Source organism: Hydra vulgaris, chromosome 06, assembly GCF_038396675.1.
Source record: "Hydra vulgaris chromosome 06, alternate assembly HydraT2T_AEP".
NCBI lineage: Eukaryota > Metazoa > Cnidaria > Hydrozoa > Anthoathecata > Hydridae > Hydra > Hydra vulgaris.
In genome coordinates, this window is record NC_088925.1 from 41278321 (window position 1) to 41290356 (window position 12036).

Genomic DNA, 12036 nt, shown 5'->3' on the forward strand with positions numbered 1-12036 from the left:
ATTTCAAATTCTGAAGAAAATTTCATTAATTGGACATTCTCATCAACAGTATTTATGTTGGGCAGCCCTTTCATAAAACTCGGTATATTAGTTATGAATGCTGCAAACTCTGTCTTTGTTTTATTTAATAATTTTTTAGGTATTGCTACACTTATTTCAATAGAGTTCAAGGTTCCATCAGAAAATCTCAACAGTAAATCTAGAAGTTTGCTATCAAGTAACGTTAAATAAACATCGACTCTATAGTAAGTTAGAGGATCATTGGTGTTGAGGTTTGCGCGATTAGTCCTGCAATTTGTGGAGTCTTGATTTTGAAACCTAAGTCTTCTAGTAACTTTGATGCAGTCATAAATATAGCATTAAAGTTTTCTTCGTTCTGTCATCTTTATGGTATGTTTAAAAATAGTTTTTGCATATTCCTTATGCAATAATTTTTTTTGAAGAGCCTCATTTAAAGAAACTGTGGTATTTAACACATTGGCTAATGAACAAAGTGTTATTACAAATAAGGGCTCAGATATTGCATTTTTTAGTAATGCGACCTTTGTTTTTGAAGCATCGGTTCATTCATTCATTCCACTGAGATATCAAATCAAGAATTTCTAATATATTTATTAAACAAGATTTAAAACTTAACACAGAATCATGCCGTTCAATCCATCTTGTTTTGCATAGGCTTGTAAGCATTCCATTTTTTATATATTTAAGAACGTTACTTCGCTTCGGCAAAGCTTTTAAAAGTGATATTACTTCTTTCATTGTACCAATTGTATTTCTTACAGCTCGCACAGACGAACATTGGGAAATTGATAAGTTTAAAACATGGTTGTAACATAAACTTTTTATTGTGTTTGGTAGGATCTTCTGTAATATAGTGACTGCTCCATTGTTTTCACTTCATATAAGGCAGCATCCATCGGTACCTAAACCTACCTTTAAATTGAAGCCAAATATTTTCAATGTGTTTGCAACTGTGTTTGCAAGTCATTCTCCAGTTAATACAGGTTCATAAGTAAAATCAGAATAACTTTCAGTATGGCAGTTTACAAAACCAATAAAATCTTCACGGATTTCACAGTATTAACATGAATATATCTTAATACGACTAATTTGAGAACTATGACTGGTACCCGTTGTTTCATCAATTATAACGCTACAATTCTTGTTTTAATTAAGTCCTGCATTTGTTGAGCGCATAGTTTAATTATTTCATTTTGAATACTTTTACTAATGTATGTTGCATTAACAGAATAAGAGTTATTCAAATGGTTTTTTAAAATATTGTCCCCAGCGCTCACTCGAAAGCGATGCAATTCCCGAAGATTGCCATCATTAAATACATAGGAGTTTTGATTAATTTCAAAGATCTGTCCATCATTGCAATGACCTCGCAGAGCAATATTCTATCGACCAAGAAATATTATAGATTCAATTATAGGCTTTAATTGTTCTTGATTTTCTTTAGCCTGTTTAAGTCTTCCTTCGTTAACTAAATTACGTGCGTAGACGGACATTCATATGTTCTGATGAAATTTGATGCTGCCAACATAGCTACTTTGCGATACGCATTACAATCATGTAATTGTAAGTCTCCATTCTCACCCAAAAGCTTTGAATAACTTTTAAAAGGTAAAGTAATTAGCTTGAGTAATTGCATTGCAAAAAGAAAGAAATAATTACAAAAAATTCCATAAAGGCATTCTGAAATCATTATCTGCGGAAATTTATGTATATGTTTCTCGGACAAAAAGCAATTAATTCTTACCCTACTATAAATGCACAGAATATGGATATTTACAATTTGGACCAGGAAACCAATTGCATTTCAATATTCGATATTTATCTTGCTCAGTTACCTGACGTGTTAAAAATGCCCCAATGTCTATAGGCAAACAGCTGTCATCTTTTGTCGCGGGTATTGAATCTTCTTTATTAATTTCTGCGTTACTTTTACTTGTAAAATTAGCAGCTTCCATACCAAGTCCAGGTTCTGGAGAAAAAGGACTAAGTTTCATTGTAATTTGATTATTTTCAGCCCCGCCAAAAAATGCTCAATTAAATCGTTCGGATGATGACACCGAAGATAAAGGTAAAACAATATGACCAGTATGGTCCCGTATTGGTAGAATTTTAATTCTTTTGACAAAATAGTTATCTAACGAGCTTCTCTTCTTTATCCTGTTGGTCATTGTAATTAACAAAAATAATTTCATTAAAAATAGTAAAAATCGTTTGTCATTTATTTATTTAAAATAGAATTAAGCACACTTTTGTTTTCTAAATAAGAAATTAGTTCGTAAGAAACTCATTCAGTTATAATTTTAAAAAAATTATTCGTATCTTACATAAATACAACTTAAAGTGTATATAAGTATAATATAAATTTAAGTGTTGCAACTTCAATTGTTGAAAAATAAATACTTTTTTATTAAAATTTTAACTACCAAAAACGGCATCGCGTATATAAATTATACTACAAATTAAAATTAAATTAATTAAAAAAAAAAAAACTTACCATTAAAACCAAATCTATATTTTTTTTTTTATATATAAGTTTTTAAAAACAGTTTAAAAAATATTTCAAAATAGAACAACTGTAATTTTACTGTTTTTTACTGTTATCTAATTATATAATAGAATGAATTAATGGTGATAACATTAAAATGTTTCGAAACTTTCATCGTTTTTCCTCGATATCGTAAAAATGTTAAAAAGGCAACAATAGATTTTTTTATGAAATAGTTTTAGTTTTGCTTTAGTTTTAGTTTTCGTTTTAGTTTAAAAAAAGTAAATAGTTAGACGTAGAAAAATTTTTTGTATTTCTTTTTTTTTTTTCAAATTTTTCAATATTATTTTGAAGTTTGACATTTCTTAGGGGGGTGGGAGTAGTTAACTTACCCCTTACCATCCCCCCACCTTGATTTCCTTTGTATCCACCACAGGTAAATAATAGTTATATATATACCGTAATTCGGGGTAACTTCGTCAATTTTGGAACTTATTTTTTTCTTTGTAATGATTTCAGAATGGAAAATGAAAATGAGTTTGTTAGTTTTGTTACAATGCAGCATGCCCCTTAACGTTCAACTTATTTTTTAGTTACCTGTTTAAATAATAAAGTAGTTGAAATATCATTATAAAGAGTGACAAAGTTGCCTTGACTTAGGGGCAACTTCGCCATGTGCCGAAATATTATTTTATTATGAAGTTGGACATTTCTTGCGCAACTTCGGGATGTTTGAAATTAAAATTCACTATTTATGACACTGTAGAGATATCAAAAATAATAAAAGGTAAGGAAATCTCATTAATTTACGTTGATTCTGTTGCGATCATTAAAAGTGAATTTAAGTTACAAAATTTACTCTGGATTTTAAACATTTATAATTATAATCAGTGAACATACAACAACATTTACAATAACGTATTACAAATACATAATGTTCCAGAAAACAGTATTCAAACTTAGTCTTCTAAACACCGATCACAAATGCACTGCGACTCCTGAAAAGAACTGTTACAAACTCCGCATATTCACTAGTGGCATGAAACACATTGTATCCAATCTGGACCTTGATACCCTTTATATTCACATTTACAAATTCCAGACATATATTCGTCATATACCAGCTGTCTAGATGGACCAGGTTGTTGTATTTCAGGCATAATTGCACTTCCAGGATAAATTTTCTTCCCTCTGGATCGTTTATTTTGCTCTGTTTGACGTCTGTGTTCTTTAATATGTCGGTGATTGTAGCATCAAGGTTTCGACCAATATTTTCAGCATCTAGTTGAGAAGAACCTCCTGAAATAACTCGTAGAATCTAGTGTAGATCAAATGAATACAGACCAGTTTTTCTGAATCCCGATTTTGAGATATCCCTTCCAGTTACATGAAACTTTGAGTGGGGCTTTGTGAGCAGAATAGGAAAATGTTACTTTGAAATTGTCTCCCTAACACGACTTTCTTTTCTCCATATTTCAAAAACGCTTTGCTAGTAACTTTTAAGTGGTTTGAAAAAGAACAACGTCTGTTGGCTGCATCAGGTGAGTTGAGTTTGGGGGAATAGCGGTAAAATAAATGTTGTTTTCTCTGCACATAGATACAACAGTAGATGCTGTATTACTGTGAAGATAAAGGTACGAGTATTAAACCACCCAGTTTTTGCTACATCATATCTGGAACCTGTTGATTCACCATTGCACCAATTTCCATAGAGGTTTTCTGCTTTATAAACCACAAAGGGAAAAATGATGACACCAGAAGCAGAAATACAAAACATAAGAGATATTGCTACTTTTGAATGTTCCATAACACCTTTAACTCGCTTTGTCTCTCTTAAAACTACAACTTTAGTAGCACAAGGATAGTCGGTCAAGTTGGTTTCGTCAAAATTAAAAATCTTTTCCGGTGGCATGTTTTCTAGCTTCTCCCTGGCGTTTTCAAAAAATTCTGTAACCATTTCAGAAGAAACTGTTGTTCTGGAACGGCTGATGTTTGTAGCTAAACGTTGTGTGAGATTGTTACGTGGCATAAAATTGTTCATAAAATCCTCACCAGGCATATTGTTGGCAAATTCGATTACAGTATGACCTTCTTTATTTAAACAACTGTGAATTGTGAGTGGGATATCAAGCTTTGCAACTGATAGAACCACTTCGTCAATTCAATCAACGTCTTGACAATAATTTTCCCTTCAGTAGTGTTCAGAGTAGTAGGATGTCCAACTGTTCTATTATGTCGACCATGCAACTTGTCTTGAAGAGTTCTACGCAGCACTTAATGTTTCTTGTTGGCAGATGCAACTAACATTCCAATACCAAAAACTCGAAGAGCATTCTCAACCTTAATTGGATCACAACGCTGGTAATTCCGTCCTCCAGTTAGTTTCCTTTTTTTCTTAGGCATTTTTTAGATATTTTGATATAGACTGGAAAAAACAAATTTACCCCAACGTTTACGCCGTTTATAAATACCTAAAATGATCTATTACGTGCACAGAATAATCTATTACTGTCATTCAATCAATTTGCGATTGAAGCTATCAGTTTACTTGACTGTTGAACTTTGAAACTCTGAATTCAAAAAATATCTTATCTTCACAGTAGTTGACGAGGTTGTACCGCTTAACGAAGTTGCCCCGATTTACGATATATATATATATATATATATATATATATATATATATATATATATATATATATATATATATATATATATATATACTTATATATAGTTTAAATTATCTTGCATTTGTATTATGTGATTATTAGGCACGTTGTCAGAGTCCTTCATATTTTATGAACCTGCGTGTCCTTTAGAACATGCATCACTGATCTAATAAATTTTAATATAATATAATATAATTATGTACAGGCGTGCTGTATATAGCTGTGCTAAATGCTCCAAACACTCCAAACGTTTGGAGCATACAAATGCCAAATACTATAGATCTTTCTTTGCCTATTGCTCAAATCGTTGTGTTAATTTTAATCACTTTATAGCTACTTATAGATTATAATAGATTATATAGATTATAAAAGATTGCAGATTACATATAAATTTTATAGATTACAATAAATTGTAATCTATAAAAGTGCTTTTTAAAAAGTAATACTTTGTAATATATTTAAAGGTATATTACATTATAATACATAATTCCATGGGCGGATAATAGATATAAGAAATAGATAATAAGTAGATAATAGATATAAATAATCTTATATAAAAATCAAATTACAAGTAAAATATACTATATTAAAGTTACTTTATAAAAATACGACCAGCAAAACAACACGCTTTTTCAATATTGTTAGCCTTGAGTATTAACAACTAGATAGTATGTTTTTTTGACACTTAACTGGTTTAGTGTTTTTAAAACAATTTCCTCCATCAAAATTTTAAATTCACTCGGTTCTTTTGAGTTCCATAATTGAAACGATTCTCTTAATACTGTTGCAACATCTGCTGACAGTTCTTCCGTTGACTCTGTAAATTTGATTTTTTTTTTACTTTCTATCATACACTGGAAGGAGTTTAAAACAAGAGTATTGCATGTAGCAATCACTTCATTTGAAAGTGATTGCTACATGTGCAAGAGTAGTTCATGAAACAAGAGTAGTACATGTAGCAATCACTTCATTTGTAATAGATTTTTTTTGTGTTGCCAGTAACTGTTTCAATATCAGTGAATAGCAAGTTTGATTATTTTACAGCCTGATAAATAGATTTACTTTGCTTCGGAGAAGAATAGTTGAAATAACCTCTATTTTAAAAAAACAAAAGCAGGTATTTTTTACTATATTTTGATATACAAAAAATAAAAAAGGTTTATAAAACTGCACTTTCAACGGCGTCTAACTTGCTAAGAGAACTGGTGCTAAACTTGCATAGCTCAAGTCAATACGAAGCTTAGGAACTGTTAATAAGTTATACAGATGAAAAATTGTAGACGGCTCGCAAAAAACGAATTCCACTGTCAATTAGAGCTATTGCAATCAAATTAAACTGAAACATAAACTCATTTAGATTTGTTTTTTAAAGTGCCGCAATCCTGTTCGTATTCCATTGGAACCTGAATGTTTCTTGATTTTTTTGAAGATATATTGAAATTCCGTTAATTTGAATAACGTTGTTTGAAATAGGACTTGATTCAGAAATTAGAAATTCCGTTTTCTCAGTGTTTAATTTGATAAAATTAGCCACTCCATAGGTTTGAAATCGGTCAATTAGTTAAAAACTTGAAGACCAGCAGTTGTAGGACTTGGCATGATTACATCATCTGCGCATCCAATAATAATTATAATTGACATAATAAGATTTAATTGTGGTGTTTACTGTGTAAAGAATTCCTCGTTTCTACATGATGTAGAAATACAAATTCCTAGTTTCTACATGATGATAAATAACAATAAATATTGGATTTAGACACTTTTGTTTACCTTTTTATAGTAAGTATGTTTTCATCTTGATAAATTATATGTGAAGACGAGAGAAAATCTTTTTTAACAATGAATGCGTTCCCTCCAAATGGTCTTCCATATGCTTTTTTTTCTGCAGCATGAAAAAATACTTTATGTATCGGCGTTGCTTTGATGTTTATCAAAAAAAATTCAATATCTAAAAACCAATGTTCTGATATAAAGATAATATTATATTACTTGACCAGTTCAGAAATATAAACTGAGTTTGATTTAAAACTTTGTCAGTTAAATGCAAAAAAAGAAATATTTTCAAAGATTTTAATTACTTTGTTTCTTTCCATTTTAAACTAAAATTTAGTATCTGATTTGCGTAAAATTGTTGTCTAGCTAATGAAGGCTGTTTTTCAACTGTAGAAAGTATTGGATGTTTTGCTTCTCAAGGTATCACGATATATTCTGAATGGTTTAACGAAAATATTATTGTCCCAAACATCAGGGTTTAGGGTTTTATTTTTTTCAGCACTATTTATTTTTTTAGCACTATTATCTTTACTCTAAATGAACAACTGCATTTATTTTCACAGTTAAGCTTAACATCAATCAGTTCAATACTTATTTCCTTTTTGATGTGGTTTGACAGAACCTCTTCTGATATCCCCCAGGAAAAAATTTTTTACAGAATTTCTATAAACTTTTGTAACATATGGTCTATAGAAATTCTATAGAATTTCTATAGAACCCCTGTTAATTTCTATAGAAATTCCAATAGAACTTTTTTTCTACTTTTTATTTTATAGAAAAAAAAAATTTATAGTAATTTCTATAGAAATTAATTGACATTCTATAGAAATTCCATAGAATTTCTATAGACCATATGTTCCAAAAGTTTATAGAAATTCTATAGAACTTTTTTTCCTGGGATTGAATTACAGATCACTCTTACAAAAATATAAAATTCACGCACCTTACGTTCACCATCAATAGAATTTCTGTTAAATGCAACTTTATTTCCAAAAATAGGCTCTATTCTAGACTTTTCTGTCGGGGTTTTTATTGCTACATTATTTTTACCATTTACCATAAAAGCACAAATATCTTCGTTACATTCCTTACTTTTTTCTTTATTATGTTGTACTATTTGAACGTTTTTAGCATAATTGACTTAATATTGATTTTCGTTTTCATATCTCTTAAAATTAGTCTGCACCCTGACAGTCTCATCATGAAGGAAATCTAAAGGTTTATCATTCAACGAATTTTCTGTATTTGAAGAATGATCTTTCATTGAACAAGAAATAATAGGTTTTTCAGTATAAGTGCTATATTATTGCAGCTATTAGAATGTAACGCTTTTTTTCTTATTTTTAACACGTTTGCTATAATTCATTATATTTTCCTTGTAAAAAATGTAGGTCTTCATGATTTTTTTTGTTTTCTGCTTAGATTGTTTTTACACAATTGACAAGCTCTTTCAAGTTCGATTTGCAGATTTACTTCGGGTTATTGGTGTAATTAATGACTATTTTGTTTAAAATTTGCTTAATTTATTAAAATCTTTTTGAAACTGCTTTTCATTAGTTATCGGCATCAAGTAAATGTCATTTACACATGTTGCAATTTCATACAATATTCTTAGATTTTTTCTCACAAGATCTTTAGCGTCAAGATTAATTTTGGTATAAGAGAACCATATCAAAACTTTCAAATATTTTGGTGATTAGTGCTACTCTCAGATTAAAAATATCACCTTCTCTAGTTTGCGAAACCCTTAGGTTATAGCATCTGGATGAGAACATATTTCCGCGACGTTATTTAAATAATATTTAAATATAACAGTGTCTGAACTTACCTAGGTAAAAACGTTCTATAGAATTTCTATAAACTTTTGGTTATAAACATATAATCTATAGAAATTCTATAGAATTTCTATAGAATGTCTGTTAATTTCTATCGAAATTGCTATAAAACTTTTTTTTCTATAAAATAAAAAGTGGAAAATAAAAGTTCTATTGGAATTTCTATAGAAATTAACAGAGGCTCTATAGAAATTCAATAGAACTCTATAGAATTTCTATAGACCATATATTCCAAAAGTTTATAGAAATTCTATAAAACTTTTTGTTCTGGGTCCGAGAGAAATTAAAAAGATATTTTTAAGTCTATAGAGTTAAAAATATCTTTTTAATTTCTCTCGGAGCCATCTTATTTTCATTTTAACATTTTATTTTAGTTTTTCCCTTAATTCAACTGACTTAATAAGCACGCCCGTTCACCAAAATAACAATGTAGAAAAAAAAAGAAGAAATTAATGAAAATTTAATTTAGTGTTGCATAATTTATGGACGACCTCACACCAGTATAATCATACAAGTATTGTATGGAATAGTCTATATAAGAATTGCATGGGATAATCCATACAAGTATAGTTTGGAACAATCTACACAAGTATTGTATGGAATAATCCATACAAATATTGTATGGAATAATCCATACAAATATTGTATGGAATAGTCCATACAAGTATTGTATGAAACAATCCATACAAATGTTGTATGGAATAATCCATACAAGTATTGTATGAAACAATCCATACAAATAGGGGTGAGCAAAAATATAATATTTAAAAATAATAATTTTATAGGTAATGTTTCAGAATAGCGGCAAAAAATAAATTTATCTATTAGCGTTTTTTGCGCTCGTCTGTAAAGAACTAAATGATCACTATTATAGCAAAGGGGTGTACTGGAAGAGAAATTTTAAATTCCGGCTGAAACCCGATTTGCCGGAGTTCTCAATAAAATTCCGGCCGCAATACCAGCCTGATCAATAATTATAATAATGTTAGTTTTTAGTTTTTATTTATTTTATTATTTTAATTTTAGGTGTCTCAAGAAGTCCTTACGGTTTAATAGCAGAGCACCGTCAAAGAGCATTTAATAATATTCTCAAGACTAAAGTGAAAGCTTGCACCTTAGTACCGTGGCTTTTCTTGGGGTCACAGTAGCGTCACAAAATATGCTTCCATTTTGGATACAAACCACCCTCATTTATTAAATTTAATATTAATTTGAAGTCAGTAATTTGATCAAGTCAGTTAATCAAAACCAATGTTGTTATCAGTAACATATTCGTGCATTAAATAATTTTCCGCTTTCCTGCAAATGATTTTAAAACAAAATTTATGTAAGAGAAGCTGAAAGAGTCTATTGGAAAAAGATTCATGAATAATGTTCCATTATAAAGTCATTTTAATGTACTAAATAGTAAAGTACATGTTTTGTCCACAGCTGTTGATCCAAGGTATAAACGGTCACTTTTCCCTAATAAGCAACACATTTGCTTAAAAGTTGGTTTTTGTCAAAGATATATGAAGAAGCAGTGTTAAAATGGTAGAGCAATAATAAGGATTACTATCTTCAATATGATGTTTAGCACGAAAACTTTTCTTTGCCCCCTGCTTCATTTGTCTATTCAGAGAGACTTTTTTCAGAGGCAGTTAGCATATTTTAGTAATAATAAAAAAAAACAACCTGAAGAGCAACTGTTTTATTTTTGTTTTTGTTCTCTGTTTATATTTTTGTCGTTATTTACAAAAATAAACAAACAAGGCTTCTGAAAGAAGATCACAATGATATTATCATCAGAACCCTTTACAATTTTTTTACATCAATACAGAAACAAGGCTAATAAACTACAATAAATCGTGATATGTAATAAAAGTAAAAATTAAACCACTAAAGTTATATATTATAAAAAAGTTGGATTTTATCGTCGGTCCAAGTAAACCAAAATTAACAATTAATTTTTTTGATTTTTTTTTTAATTTCAATTTTTTTTTTTTTTTTACTTAAATTTTAAAATTTATGCTATAAAAATGTAAAACTTTTGGGTTAAGTTACCAGGCTTGAGTTAAAACAGCTTCCTATTCGTTATAAACACTTTTCTTTTCAATGAACTTTTTTTAATAAAAGATCAATTTTTTACTTTTATGAATCAAATGCATCCCAATGAAAAACTATGAAAAGCGAGGAAACAACAAAAGTTATGGTATGTCATAATTGCTGTATTTTTCTATCAAATATTTTGTTCAATAAAATTACATTGCTCAGTAAAATTAATTAAATATACAATACTGTGAATAAGTTTTAGCCCACTCATATAATTAGACGTATTTACAATTTTTTTCCTATGTAACTTTTTTAAAGCGTACTTTAGTTTATTGATATATAAGAAGAGTTGAAAGAATATATTATTTTTAGTAAATAAATAAAATTGATGAGGAAACATGAGGGATTTGTTTGTTTATTTATTAAACCGATGTGTCATAACAACTACATCTAAAACAGGATATTCGAAGAATGCTGTTACAGAAATCAGAGAAACTGGCTCCCTTGAAGATAGAAAGAAAAATAGTAGACTTCCTAAGCTAACAAAAGATGACAATAAATATTTAAAACCCTATCTTTAAGAAATGCAAAAAAAGCATCAACCGAGTTGGCAAAGGACATTAACATAGCAACTGGGAAAAATGTCAGCTTTTCTTTTATTCGACGGCACCTACTTAAATTGGGATTAAGAGGGTGTATTGCAATTCGAAAACCATTATTACGGTGTGGCAATAAGGAAATAACGACTTACATATGAAAAACAACACAAAGATTGGACCCAGGAAATATTTAATCGGGTTCTGTACACCAATGAGCCCAAATTCGAAATTTTCAGAAAGAAAGGACGCTAATATGTCTGAAGAAGAATGGAAGAAGCCCGAGTGTTTAAAGCCTATTATTAAACACAGAGAAGGCTCTTTACAAGTTTGGAGCAGTTTATCTTCATCTGGAGTAGGTTATTTGATCAAAATAGGGGGGCGACTCACCGAGGAACGTTATATGGATGTTCTAAGGCACCATGCTGTATCATCCGGAATGAGACTTATAGGTCATATTTTTATTCTGCAGCAGGACAATGACCCAAACCATTGTTCCCGAGTGGCAAAAAATTATTTAAATGAAATGGCTGAGGAAGGAGTACTGGAATTGATTACATTTCCTCCCCAGAGTCCAGTTTTGAACATAATCGAATATATTTGGGATTACCTGGACAGAAAGAAGGTCG